General features: G+C 39.5%; 1 protein-coding gene and 1 pseudogene across 1 annotated transcript in view; one reads left to right on the top strand and one right to left on the bottom strand.

The window, feature by feature from the left end:
- Nucleotides 1-15,382, bottom strand: part of OCA2 (OCA2 melanosomal transmembrane protein) — a 625,581-nt gene that overhangs the window by 289,341 nt on the left and 320,858 nt on the right. The gene's annotated exons all lie outside the window — the stretch shown is intronic.
- LOC118839781 lies at nucleotides 1,800-2,270 on the top strand (annotated as a pseudogene).

A 15,382-nucleotide genomic window follows, 5' to 3' on the forward strand; every position in this document is an offset into this window, starting at 1 on the left:
AATAAAAATGGAAAAGAGAAGGGAGAATGAGGAAACTCACAATGGTTAGCATCCAGCATCTCAGTAGAGTTGAGTTTATCTTCTGGGAGGGAAGGCAGGTATGAAGTTGAGTCTTGGGAATAAACATGTCATAGACTGACCTCTCCAAATTTATTATTCTTTTCTCTTTACAGGCATGAATTGGAAAATTCAAACATAACATAGCTCTATACCATTCAAATGGCTAGCGATATTTTTTAGATATATAGTACTGATGTGGTTGTAACAGTTCCAGGTCATGAATAATTAGCTAAACAATATTCTGATTTGAAACCCCAGTTTCTTGACCTTAAATCCTTTATTGGTCTCCCAAGAACATGATGTAGCCACATACACATACACACACACACACACACACACACACGCACACACACATACAAGATAACTAGAACTACACCTAGTATTTCCAAAGAAATCAGTTTTAACAATCTTGGCACTTTGTTGGCACCTACCTACCATGAAAATAAATCTTCTCCATTGAATTATACAGGGAAAATAACGATGGGCTAATGTTTGTGGATAGTAATTCAAGTGATGCTTTTATAAGATAAAAACAAGAATTTAATTTGCCTGTGAACACCTTTCCAATCTCGTTCTAGTTAATAGCCTTTTTCTTTATATTACACTGTCTATCCCCAGGTGAACCTCATGAGATTTTCATTCAGAGCACTAGCCCATCTATTTCTCTCATTTAGAAGACACCCTAAGTAAATAATAGCACTTATCTCAAATGGTTCTTGTGAGAGTCAAAGGAGATAATATCTGTAAAGTGTTCTGTAAACATTAAAGTGTTATACAGATGTCAACTATAATTATTTCAATTTCTTTGAGTACATTTAGTCAAGTTCAGTGATACCTACAAATGTAGGACCCAGAGTAAGAGTTTATGGTGCCAGATATTTAAGCTGAAAGGAGAAGGTTGAGAAAGGGAATATTCCTAAAATTAAAGCAGAAAGGGAGAAGGGGAGAGAATTGAAAGATTGGTCAACAAAAAAGGGAGATTTTTTTCAAGCTATACGTATACCAACAAACAATTGATATGAATATACAAACTAATTTAACTTGTGATTAAAACCAAACAAGAAATGAAAATCAATCTATATTTCAAAAAATTTTGCTACACATCTTCCTTTCTATGATTTATAAAATATATATGTATGTATTATGTACATGTATATGTATATGTGTGTGTGTAGATATATATATATATATAGATAGATAGATATAGATATAGATATATATATCTTAGTCACCTTCTTTGCAAAATTCCCAATTGCTCTATTGGCTAACCTTTTTCAATGGCACGTGAGACAACCTTAGGTAATATGCCATGTAGATATCAGGAATGCTTAGGGAGGTTATTTTGTAGAAAACCACTATTTTATGGAGAAACTTAATTATACGGGAGAATCAGCTGGTTATGGAAGTCAGATGGACTCTCAGGGACAGCTCTCTCCTCTCTGTCCCACCTTAGACACACACATGCGCGCGCACGCACACACACACACACACACACACATTAACACAACACATAATATCCTAAACATACTAGATTTGGTAAGCCCAGAAAGGACCTTAGGGGAGCACTAGGGCTTATTCTTTACCATATTTTGCTTTAAACAGCCTTAATTCTGAAGCTCTCTTTTAGCATTTATATAGAGCAGGGGCTATAGAAATACTCAATCTAACCACTATAAATAATGACTGTAATAATGGAAACAAAAACAACACTTAAAAAAAAAGTCAACCCTTCCCCCAAGATGGCGCCAAAGGCAAAGAAGGAAGCCATTGTCCCCCACAAGACAGAGGTTGAGTCCAAGGCCTTGAAGGCCAAGAAGGCAGTGTTGAAGTGTGTCCACAACCACAAAAAGAAGAAGATCCAAACATCCCCCACCTTTCGGTGACCCAAGACACTAAGACTCTGAAGGCAGCCCAAATACCCTCGGAAAAGTGCCCCCCAGAGAAACAAGCTGGATCACTATGCCATCATTAAGTTCCCCTTGACCACTGAGTCTGAATTGAAGAAGATAGAGGACAACACCACCCTAGTCTTCATTGTGGATGTCAAAGCCAACAAGCATCAGATGAAGCAGGCCATAAAGCAGCTCTATGACATCGATGTGGCCAAGGTCAACACGCTGATCCAGCCTGATGGGGAGAAGAAGGCCCATGTCCTACTTGCTCCAGACTAAGATGCTTTAGATGTTGCCAACAAAATTGGAATCATCTAAACTGTGTCCAGCTATCCCATTCCACCTACAATAAAAAGTATTCCAGTATATTCACAAAAAAAATCAAACTCCAATTACTTGCAATGACTAATCTCAGTCCAGAAAAGAAATAACGAAACAACATTCTTGCTGTCAGGCTACTGGTACAGAATGTTATGTTAACAAGTCAGCTGTGGTTACAGTGCTAGCCACTTTCACAAAACTATTTTTCTTTGTTACAAGGGAGGGTTCAGTGGGGATGGAGTATATATCAGGAAATGACTACAGTTGAATAACAAAAGGCACCATGGGATCCTACATTTGAAATTGGAAGAGACATAAAGAACTCATAAGGTCCAACTTCCTCATTGCACAGAAAAAGAAACTGAGGCCCAAGGTTAAATGACTTGCCCAGATGACAGAGGTAGGAAATAGTAGACCTAGAATTTGAACCTAGAAACTCTCACTCCAAATACACTATTTCCACTTAAAACCAAAAATATAATACACCCTGAAGGAATCGTCAATAACAAAAAAAGTCACCTGCTCAAAAATTTTTTGTAGAAGCATTTTATGTAACTACAAAAAATAAAACAACCTAAGTGGCCAACAATGGAGCACAGTTAAGTAAACAGCAGTACATTAATGTAATGAAATATTATAATTCCATTAAGACCAGCAAGTATATGGAATACAAAGAAATCTGGAAAGAATCTTACCAAATGAAAAGCATAAAAAGCATGACCAGAAGGATGGAGCACATATTAACTAATTGTGAAATATAAAAGACAAAGAATTGTGATGGGAACTGTAAGTGACTGAACATTGTTGAGCTGTCTCATGTATTTGACTTGACTAATTAAATGTAAATAGTGGCTAAGCAATTTTAGTTGTATCAGTGTTTATTTCTAAATCTTTAATAAAACATTTAACTAAAACACAGTTCTCAATCTCAAATATTGTTGGTCTGTTTTTGTCAGTAGCAAGTTTGAAAAAAAAATATTATATCTGTCCAAGCCTCACTCCAAAGTGGAAAACTCAAGGTGAGGGGTAGGGGTGGAGTTCAGGAACTATATATAATAGCTGACATTTATATAGTACTTCCTATGTTTTAGGCACTGTGCTAAGTGCCTTACAATTATTATCTCATTTGAGCCTCACAACCCTGAGAGATAGGTGCTATCATTATCCCATTTTACAGATAGGGAAACTGAGGCAAACAGAAGCTAAGTGACTTGCCCAATTCACACAACTAGTAAGTATCTGAGGTCAAATTTAAACACAGGACTTCTTGGCTCTAGGCCTGGCATTCTAGCCACTGCACTACCTAGCTACCTTAGAGATTTTATAAAAGACTCAGAAAACTCCAGAGACAGAGATATCCATTCTGTTATTCCATTGACTAAAAATACTTTGTTTTTTTTTTTTTCCAATTCACCTCACACATATGATAAAGCCATCTTGAGCCATTGTTAAATGAACGCAAGTTGCTGAACACTTGCCAGTATCTACTGAAAAAGTATTTTGGACATTCAACGGTCTCTTACAAACATATAGAGTGCTTTTCTCAAGTCTGATTTCCCAGATTACATTACTGAATGTTCCTCTATTTAATTTTGATTAAATTAAACAAATTCTGATCTCTAAAGCACTACATAGAAGTCACTGTTCAAGGAACACACTCTAGACCTCTACAATCTATTAAGAAGATCTGGATTTGAACACAGTATCTGTCGTTTAAAACCCATTCTACCTGGGCAAATTTCTTAATTTATGTGGTGCTAATTTTTTCACCTATAAAATGAGGAGACTGGAAACTACATAACTTCTTAGGTCTCTTCCAACTCTAAATCTATGATCCTGTGTACACAACAATTATAGTACAAACTAGATTGTGTCATGAGAGAGAGACACACAGGGTGTTATGCCCACAGTTCAAAGTAGGCAGAGATCATGTCTCCATGGGGAAATTAGAGGGTTTAGATTTTAAAGGAACTTGAACTAATCTAAGCCAAACTCCTCTTTTTACAGATATAGAAATGAACAAGAAAAGCCAAATGACTTGCCCCAGGACACACAAAGTTAAAGGCAGAGCCAGATTTTGATCCCAGGTCCTCAAATTCCACATTACCATGAAGCTGCGAAAACAAGTGATGGGTGAACTGGGCCTTGAAACATGGCTGGGACTTGGAGAGTTGTGAAGAAAATTCTTTTCTGGGTACATATTGGATTAGAAGTTTACTGAGGCCCCTTCTAACTCAAATTCTATGAAAGTCCTGTGAAGGATTTAGGTACAAAAAGTACCACAGGCAAAAGCACAGAAGCAATTATGTAGTCTATTTGCAGGGGATCACTGGGCAATAAATTTGGAAAGACAGGTTAAGGCAACAATATGGAAGGCCTTTTACGCAAGGATGAGGAATAAACACTTCATTCTTTTTTAAAATTTTTAATTTTTTAAAATTTATTAAATAAAACAAGCATTTCCATAACATAGTATAGAATAACAAGAAACACAGAAAAAGCTGATGCAAAGAAGCAGTAAAAACAATACATTCATTAGCTACAATAACATAAATGGATAGAACCAGGGCAGTTAGGTGGCGCAATGAGTAGAGTACTGGCCCTGGAGTCAGGAGGACCTGAGGTCAAATGCGGCCTCAGACACTTGACACATTTACTAGCTGTGTGACCTTGGGCAAGTCACTTAACCCCAAATGCCCTGCCTTCTCCCTCCAAAAATAAATAAATACGCAAAAGGAGTTTGGTAGTATAAAAAAATGGATAGAATAACAAAAAAGAAACCAAATCCTCGGAAATTATAATGACCAGGCCTGGCCCTGAGAATGAGAGGAGAAAGTATACCACTCTCCTTTCTCTGCAAAGATGGGGGGTCTATGGATATGCAAGACTGCATATACTGTCAGACTTGCTGGATGTATTGGTGAGTTCTGATTAACTGCTTTTTATCTCTCTTTTTTATTTCTTACTAAAAAGACTTGCTCTCCACTGCGAAAAGAGGGAAGGATATATTTAGAAATTAAGGTAATAGAAAAACAATATCAATTTATTTTTTAAATGAATAATTCAGAAGTGAGATAATGAAAGCAAAAACTAAGGTGGTAGGAAAGTATTGTGGAACAGCAGGGAGAACCCTGATAAAAAGACAAACAAAAGAATCCTTACCCTCAGGGAGCTCAAAGTCTAGTGGGGGAAACAACACGCAAACAACTGTGTGTGTATGCGTGTATGTATACAGAGAGAGAGAGAGAGGGAGAGAGAGAGAGAGAGAGAGAGAGAGAGAGAGAGAGAGAGAGAGAGAGAGAGGGAGAGGGACAGAGAAAGAGACAGACAGACGGACAGAGACAGACAGACAGAGAGACAGACAGATGGACGGACGGACAGACAGACAGATGGACAGAGAGAGAGAGAGAGTTAGACAGACGGACAGACAGATAAATGGCTGGATGAATGGATGGATGGATAGATGGGTAGATGGATAGATGGAAGGATGGAAATAACATTAAGATGGACTAGGACATCAGGAAAGGCTTTTTGTAGAGGTGGGGTTTTATTTGGGACTTAAAGGGAGTCACGGAATCCAGGAGATGAAGAGGGAGAGAATTCCAAACATGTCAGACAGCCAGTGAAAATGTCCAGAGTCAGGAGATGACCTTCTTTGAGGTATGGCAAGGAGGCCAATGTCATTGGGTCATAGAGTATGGGGTGGAAGAGTAAGGTGTTAAAAATATTGGAAAGTTTTAAAAGGACTGGATTATGAAGAACTTTGATCACCAAAAAGAGGATGTCAAATCAAAATCTAGAGGTGATAAGGGGCCACTAGAATCTACTGAATGGGAGTGGGTGGGTAGGGTGAGGGATGACCTGAACTTTAAGAGGAATGAGGATTCAAAGATGCCCCTAAGGATTTAAAGATGGTTACAAAAGAGATTCAAGATGAATTGAATCAGACATAGAGTTTGAGATACCAAGTTTTCATTCAAATTTCTCAAGAAAAGAACAATTACTAGCATTTTTATTTCATAGGTAGAAGCACCAGGGCACAGAGTATACTGTCACAGTACAAAGAAAAGGAACCACATTTTTCTTTAAATGAACTTTGTCCTTGTTTTATAATATCAGGCCCCTGCTGTCCACATTGATAGACTGCTTCACACAGACTAATTATCACCATTTTTAAAGTCTCCATTCAATTCCTTTAATTACATAGTATAGTCTATGAATTCTCTCTTCAGTAAAAGTGTGATGAACCTCATTATGCCCCCCACTACTGAAATTGTAATTACAACACCCACATGTACTTACAGAATCATAAAATGTAAGAGCTAGATAGGACCTAAGAAATTATCTAGTTCAACCTGCTCATTTTATAGCTTTGAAAGCCAAGAGGCAGGGAGGGAGGGAAACACTTGTCATTATGAAAATCCAAGGAGCAGAAGTGGACCTAAAACATGAGTGTGCTATCAGAGAGTGGCAGCTGAAACTTTTAAGTCATTCAAACCTTACTTTTCTTGGATAATGTGTTATTAGCTAATTCCATCAAATACCACAGTGTCTTATGAGGGTAGAAACACTGACAGGGGCCTAGCCCTTGATATTTAAAAATACCAGTGGTTCTTGTTTTATGTCAGCCCCTGAAAATCAGCTCACTAATGTTGTCAGACAAGAAGTCAAGTCTGTAAGGATGCGCCCACTCCCATGGGAAGGCGAAAGCACTGATGTTTAGAAAGCTCAGATAAAAGGTGATTCTGGAGATAAAATCACACACTTTGCAGTTTGTAGGACTCCTGCTTTGTCAAGCAAGACAGACTGAGGCGGGCAACAAATTATTAAGCCCATATTTTGAATGCCCTACTCTTTCCTGGAGCTTATCACTATAGTAACAAGCCATGCAATGCCAACCATCTCAAAATGCAGGTGAATTATAATTTTAACTATCATTTTAAATTATGGTAATTAAGGTTATCCATTATTTCAATGGTTTTCTGATCACATTCACAAAGGTAATCCCTCCATTAGTATAGATTACAACCATCCATACCTCCCCATTCTGCGTGACTCTTGACAATGACTACCATAAATCCTCTAGGGAAGGTCTATTCAATAATCTTGAATTTGAAGCCCTTCCAGTTTGGTAGGACCCCAGAGCATGTACTCTGCTATTATAGCCTCCTAGAACTCAGGCTCATCTTCCTTCCATGGTGAGGTACTGGAATAAGGCTGCAATGGTAGATTCTTTCCTCTACTTTCAAAATATAAGTTAAGGCACAGATTAACAACGAGTTAAGTGATGGACTATGAATGTCTAGCAAATAAAATCTTTTCAAGAAGCCTTCACCAGAATTTAAGCAATTCTCTTCCGTCAAGACCTATAAGCTTAATGATACTAAAATCACATTAGACCCCTTGATACTGGGAAGGGAGATTCAATTTTTTTTCCTTTTTTTAACAGTTCCTAGGTGCCAGTAGAGCAATCAAGTGGTCCATCTGTTATTCCTTGTTCTTGCCATATGGCTGGCCCACTTCCATTTCTGATTACTTTTTTCCTTAATGACAAATGTCTTCTTGCACTAAAAATTTGCTACAGCCTTTGCTATCACCATGAGTCTCTAGGTCACCTGACATCTTGAATCTTTTGATATTAATGTATTCTAAGATTCACAGCCATAACAATCACAAGGAGAACATTTGTGCTGTTTTAGTTTTTAAGATGGACCTTTGCTCGGAGAGCAGCTTGGTATCAATAAAAGCATTGCACATTTTCCTAAGTATGATCCATTGCACTCACATCCACCTAATTCAACATTGGACCCCAACTCATGCTCATTAAATGTGTGGAGCAGTGCCATAGACAATGTCTGTAAAAATGACAACTGGAAAAGGCATTTTTTAAAGAGACGGTCGTGCCCTCGAATACAGAGGCATCAAACACATGGCCCAGGAGCCAAATGCATCCCAATACACTCCCGACTGTTGCTTGAACCGGATTAAAAATGGAATTGGGAAATATTTGACAGAGAAAATAAAAATACAACGTAACAATGTTCATGTGTGGTTTTCTAGGTCAATATATGGACTTCAGGGATTTTTATGTACTGATTAGTGGCCCTCATTTCTATATGAGCTTGACATCACTGCTCTAGACACTCCAGTTTGTGGATGATATTGTGTTGATTACATCAAGCCCCAGAACATTATGGGACCTTTTCAATGAGATCCATGATTAGCAAAAAGAGACTGGTCTAACAATCCGCACAAGTAAACACTATTTGGATGTAAAGTTCCTATTTTTCAGACTATAAAGTGGAGGTATGTGGGCAGTCCATTTAGATAGTACTTCAATATGTATATTTGTAAAAGGCATTTTATGTATATATATATATATATATATATATGTATGTATGTATGTATGTATATACACATATATAACACATTTCCTAAGTTTTTTAGAATTCTGTTGAGATTTATAGATATAAAAGCCAAGTCATTGTAAATCCACATACATTATACTCTACTCTCTTACTTCAACACTTCAAAAGGTACCTGATTTCATCAATCCAGGTACCCTTTTACTGAGTACGAGGTGGGGTCCAAACTTGAACAAGGAGGACAAAAGTGTTTTGGATTATACTTAGGAAAATGTGCAGTGCTTTTAAGGATCACAAGTTGCTCTCTGACTAGTGACCAATCACAATTCTTTTACACCTTGATAGATCATGATTCGGAATGGCCAAAATTTCATCTCCTGAAGGCCCAAATTCTGATAATCTCCACATTTAGCTACACTGGTCCCTAGACAGTAGGCATACAAGCTGTTACTAAATCTGTACTTGAAGTCTTAGCCACTTGGTAGGATCTAATGCAGCTTACACTATGGTAGAATATCTTCCCAGAACCCAGGGTAAAAGAATTTAGTGGTGGATCCCTACCCCACCCTGCTTTTAAAAATATAAATTAAATCATGGGTTCATGATTAGAAATAAAATCACCATTCAAAATGGTGGAACCATCATTTCAAATGTTCTTCTCCAATCAAGATCCATGAATTCTGATATTGGAGTCATATTTGTACCCTTAGATACTGTAAAAACAAATGGAAAGAAAGAAAAGAAACAACTTAAACTCAATATGTTCAAAACCAAACTATTAACTTTCCTCCAAAAGCTCTTCCCATTGCCAATATTCCTTATTTCTGTCAAAAGAACCACTATTTTTCTGGTTTCCTAAGTTTATAATTTCAGCACTATCCTTCTCACTCTCCCATTCTATGTGACTCACCCAACACACACAATAAGCTTCCATATCTTGTCATTTCTCCTTCTGCATCTCTCACATCCAGCCCCTTCTCTCTACTCACATCTTTCACCACAGTTCACGCCTCATCACTTCTCACCTAGATTGTTATGATAGCCTCCAAACTGTTCTCCTTAACTCAAGGGTCTCCCCATTCCAGTCCATCTTTCATATTGCTGCCAGAGTAAACATTCGTTAAGTCCACATACAACCATGTCCCTTCCCTACTCGATCAAAAAGATGGATATTAAAGGCATTTTTATTTGATCCTTTTAAAGCACTTCACAGCCTGGAACCAATTTATCCCTCTTTCTTTACTGGACATTACTATGCCCCACCCCCAACCCCCATTATACTCTACAATCCAAACAAATAGGACTTTGTTCTGTTTCTCACCCAAAATAATCCATCCTTCTTCTCAGAGCCTTTGCAGTAGCTACAACCTCACCCATACCTGGAATATACTCCCTCTTTCTCTCTGCCTGAAAGGAAAAAAAAAACCTTCTCTTCCCTCAAGACACAGCTCAAAATACCACTTCTAGGGCTGTAACCCAAAGAGATCATACAAATGGGAAAAGGACCCAAATATACAAAAATATTTATAGTAGCTCTTTTTGTGGTGGCCAAGAATTGGAAACTGAGGGGTTGCCCATCAATTGTGGAATGGCTGAATAAGATGTGGTATATGAATGTAATGGAATACTATTGTGCTATAAGAAATGAGGAGCAGACAGACTTCAGAAAAACCTGGAAAGACTTATATGAACTGATGCCGAGTGAAGTGAGTAGAACCAGAAGAACATGTACACAGTTACAACCATTGTGTGATGACTAACTTTGATAGACTTGGCTCTTCTCATAAATGCAAGGTTCTAAGACAAGTCCAAAAGACTCATGGTAGAAAATGCTATCCATATCTAGAGAAAGAATTACAGCAGATCAAAGCATACTATTTGCTCTCTATCTTTTGTTTTGTTTTCTTTCTTCTTTTTCACAGTTCATTCCATTGGTTCTAATTCTTCTTTGCAGCATGACTAATGTGAAAATATATCTAATGTGAATGTATATGTAGAGCCTATATCAGTTTGCATGCCATCTTGGGGAGGGGGAAAGAGGGGAGGAGAGGGAGGCGGAGAAAATTTGGAACTCAAAAGCTTGTGGAACTGAATGTTTTAAACTAAAAATAAATTAATTAATCAAAATGCTAAAAAAAAAAAAAAAAAAGACAGCTCAAATACCTCCTTTAACATATAACCTTCCTTAACCTCTCCTACTAAATGTTACTGCCTTCTGTATCAGGAGGGCAGAGTTTATAATCTCAAAGAGGATCATAAACATGTCTGAAAGGTTCGGAACCGCCGGATATAAGAAACTCTCAAAGTAGAAGGCAGAAGAATCAAAACATTTATTTAGGCTCCACAGTAACCAACCCATGAACCAGAAGCCCCATTTTGATATGTTGATCAAAATCTTCCAGGCCCAATAAGTACGCCTTGCAAGAGTAACCAGGAGGCTACAGAGAAGCATGATTGCGTAAAGCAAAATCATGCTTCCCCCTCGATGGTAATAAGATTACCCACTGGCCTGAAGTCTTTGTTCAGCTTCCTCCCGTAGATCAGCTCTGCTACTGGCAGCTCCTGCCTCAGCTGTGTCTGTGGCTGAAACTGACGTAACTGTCGTAACTGCCTCTGTAACTGCCTCTGGCTCCAACTGTCGCTGTAACTGTCGCTGTAATGGCCTGAAGTCTTTGTTCAGCTTTCTCCCGTAGGTTAGCTCTGCTACTGGCAGCTCCTGCTTCAGCTGTGTCTGTCGCTGTGGCTGTAACTGACGTAACTGTCGTAACTGCCTCTGTAACTGTCGTTGTAACTGTCGCTGGCTCCAACCGGAAAAGGAAGAGAGAGTCTTCAAGCTGTCCTCTCCCCTCTTATAGGGTTTTTGACATCATCAAGCTCCGCCTGAATGACCAGGGCCTGATTGGTTCTTGAGTTGGCCCCTCCCCCTAGGGTAGAGGTTAACACCTCCCCTCAGCCAGCCCCATGACTCATCACACAGGAAGTTGTCTGCTTCCCGGCATGCTCCCCGGGCCTCCTGCCCCGGAAGAGCAAGCCACAGTGTCCAGAGGCTCAATGAGGTAAGCTGAGTCATTCAAAGAAAACAAAGGCTATTCTGGTTACACTCCACCCCTTGTTATAGGATACATAATCTAATCAGCCATGTATCCTAGAACATACATTGTGATCCAATTACAAAGGAAACTAAAACATATCATTCATTATAAAGCAAAACATATCATTTGGTGACATTCCTAAACATTGGTTAACGATTCAAATGCGATCCACCCCTAGATCCCAGCAAAATAATCTCTTCAATCAATCATCCCCAAAATAATTATTAATAATTCAAATGTCCACCCCTAAATCCTTGTATCCATTACATAGGATCAATAATATCATAACAATAAAACAACACAGCAAGGATAACACAAAATAAGTAAACAGAACACTATCATCATTTCCACCCCCCTTGAACGATTGGGGCTCAAAATCTTGGGGTGAGGGGTGAAGGTCTCATTTTCCATAGCTTCTTCATGCTGAAATTGGATGTAGAGATGGCCCTGCCCCCAAAAAGTCCCATTCCAGAGGTCATTTCTTTAACGAGCTGGCAGGAATTGCAAGAATGCTACATGCTTAGGCAGTCACCGGAAAGTGCAGGGTGCTTAAGCCTGAAGGAAACAAAACTAGCAACAAGGTTAGCCAAAACAAAGGACAAAAAGAATAGACAAGTATGGACTATAATTCTTCAAATAAAATCATCTCAAGTTTGGTTGAGATTTCAGTTATGCAAAGATCCAACATCAGAGCCAAACTCAGGTGGGAAATGTTTCTTTTCAAAAGGAACATAATGAGGAAGCCAAGAGGATCCCACCCTAGATATAGACTAAGATTGTCCTCCCAGCCTTTCCCCAAATGTACAAGTTTTCATCCGTTAATCACACAAGGTCACCTTCAGTCTGAGTGGCTTGTAGGCTTGCAGGAGCAGTTCTTATTTCCCTATTTCTCGTGTTATCAAGTCCTCTATACATTCTGTATAATTCATTGGTTGGAATTCCATCTATCATTTCAAAACCTACTCCTGCTCTCAATAAAGCAGTAAACATTTCTTTCCTTGTTACTCTCCTTTGGCGCCAAGTTTGCTGGTTATTCACCCTTCTCTCTCGAGGAGATCTATCCCCTCCCCAGTCACCTAAGTCATATAACTGTAAAATCTTATTTATCACTGTTGTAAGACGGCTCCCTACTTCTCCAAGTAATAAATTCAAAATTAGTTGTTTATAAGCAGGGGGAGCTGTCCTAATTATTAAATTCCTATGAGGCAGTCCATTGGATCATTGTAATATTTGTCTGCAGTTCCTATCATAATGGCAGTCTTCATTACCTCCTCCTTTAGTCTCATGATACAATCTCTAAGTGAATACCAGGGTCTGTGCTCAGTGGGCCACATAGAATCAGTATCATATCTCTTATTGCATCCCACAGCGGCTAATGCCAACAGAGTAGTCCTGCTATCACCATCTCCTTGCTGATGATGTTCCCTAAAAGCTTGTTGAACTAGAGGATCATGGCTGATACCTATGAATCTCATGCAGTCTGTCCCATCTACTGATATTCCACTGGCCCCTTGATCACTGAGTCTTACCATCCAAGATATCAATGGTTCTCCTATTCTTTGGCTGAATCTACTCAAAATATCTGTGACCTCTTGCGGTGAGAAATCTTCCTGAATTTCCCTTGTAACTGAATCTTCACCTCGGGTTTCTGTCTTCCTCCTTTGTATGGGTCGAGCCCTTGTCTGATCATTTAACCATCTCCTATTCTCTATGTGAGGCACATCCTGAACCCCAGTAGTGTTTTGTGCCTCAGCCCCTAACATTGTCTTATTCTCTCCCCACTCTCTTCCTCTGCCACCATGGCTAGGACGAAGCAGGCAGTCAGGCTCTTTCTGGGCTGGGTTGAAATGCACTCTGGGCTTTTTTGGTCTCCTGTTGCTCTTAGCCACATTAATAGAAAAGTTCTCATTTGAGTCAGTTTGGTCTTCTGCTATCTGAGATTTCCCTTCTTCCTGTGGGGTAGGAGTGCCCCCATGTCTTTCACTTAATCTCAATCTTTCGTATACTAGCCGGTAGGCTGATAACACTATCCAGCTTTGCCTAGATAGTGATGCCCCTGACTGAATCCCAACTTCTCGTAAACACTTTTCCAAATCCCTAGGATCTCCTTTCCGTAGCCTTGGTTCCCAGTTTTCACAGGGTCCAGCTTTTTTAGCCAATTCTTTTGCTAGGGAGGAATAAAATGGATCCTCCCATCCTGGGATATTCATCTCTTCCTCTGAAATTGTTCTGCTTCTAAATAGAGATCTTATACCTAGCGATCCTGTTCGTGACGCCAAATGTATCAGGAGGGCCGAGTTTATAATCTCAAAGAGGATCATAAACATGTCTGAAAGGTTCGGAACCGCCGGATATAAGAAACTCTCAAAGTAGAAGGCAGAAGAATCAAAACATTTATTTAGGCTCCACAGTAACCAACCCATGAACCAGAAGCCCCATTTTGATATGTTGATCAAAATCTTCCAGGCCCAATAAGTACGCCTTGCAAGAGTAACCAGGAGGCTACAGAGAAGCATGATTGCGTAAAGCAAAATCATGCTTCCCCCTCGATGGTAATAAGATTACCCACTGGCCTGAAGTCTTTGTTCAGCTTCCTCCCGTAGGTCAGCTCTGCTACTGGCAGCTCCTGCCTCAGCTGTGTCTGTGGCTGAAACTGACGTAACTGTCGTAACTGCCTCTGTAACTGCCTCTGGCTCCAACTGTCGCTGTAACTGTCACTGTAATGGCCTGAAGTCTTTGTTCAGCTTTCTCCCGTAGGTTAGCTCTGCTACTGGCAGCTCCTGCTTCAGCTGTGTCTGTCGCTGTGGCTGTAACTGACGTAACTGTCGTAACTGCCTCTGTAACTGTCGTTGTAACTGTCGCTGGCTCCAACCGGAAAAGGAAGAGAGAGTCTTCAAGCTGTCCTCTCCCCTCTTATAGGGTTTTTGACATCATCAAGCTCCGCCTGAATGACCAGGGCTGATTGGTTCTTGAGTTGGCCCCTCCCCCTAGGGTAGAGGTTAACACCTCCCCTCAGCCAGCCCCATGACTCATCACACAGGAAGTTGTCTGCTTCCCGGCATGCTCCCCGGGCCTCCTGCCCCGGAAGAGCAAGCCACAGTGTCCAGAGGCTCAATGAGGTAAGCTGAGTCATTCAAAGAAAACAAAGGCTATTCTGGTTACACTCCACCCCTTGTTATAGGATACATAATCTAATCAGCCATGTATCCTAGAACATACATTGTGATCCAATTACAAAGGAAACTAAAACATATCATTCATTATAAAGCAAAACATATCATTTGGTGACATTCCTAAACATTGGTTAACGATTCAAATGCGATCCACCCCTAGATCCCAGCAAAATAATCTCTTCAATCAATCATCCCCAAAATAATTATTAATAATTCAAATGTCCACCCCTAAATCCTTGTATCCATTACATAGGATCAATAATATCATAACAATAAAACAACACAGCAAGGATAACACAAAATAAGTAAACAGAACACTATCATCATTTCCACCCCCCTTGAACGATTGGGGCTCAAAATCTTGGGGTGAGGGGTGAAGGTCTCATTTTCCATAGCTTCTTCATGCTGAAATTGGATGTAGAGATGGCCCTGCCCCCAAAAAGTCCCATTCCAGAGGTCATTTCTTTAACGAGCTGGCA

This window comes from Trichosurus vulpecula, chromosome 2 (assembly GCF_011100635.1).
Source record: "Trichosurus vulpecula isolate mTriVul1 chromosome 2, mTriVul1.pri, whole genome shotgun sequence".
In the NCBI taxonomy this organism is placed as follows: domain Eukaryota; kingdom Metazoa; phylum Chordata; class Mammalia; order Diprotodontia; family Phalangeridae; genus Trichosurus; species Trichosurus vulpecula.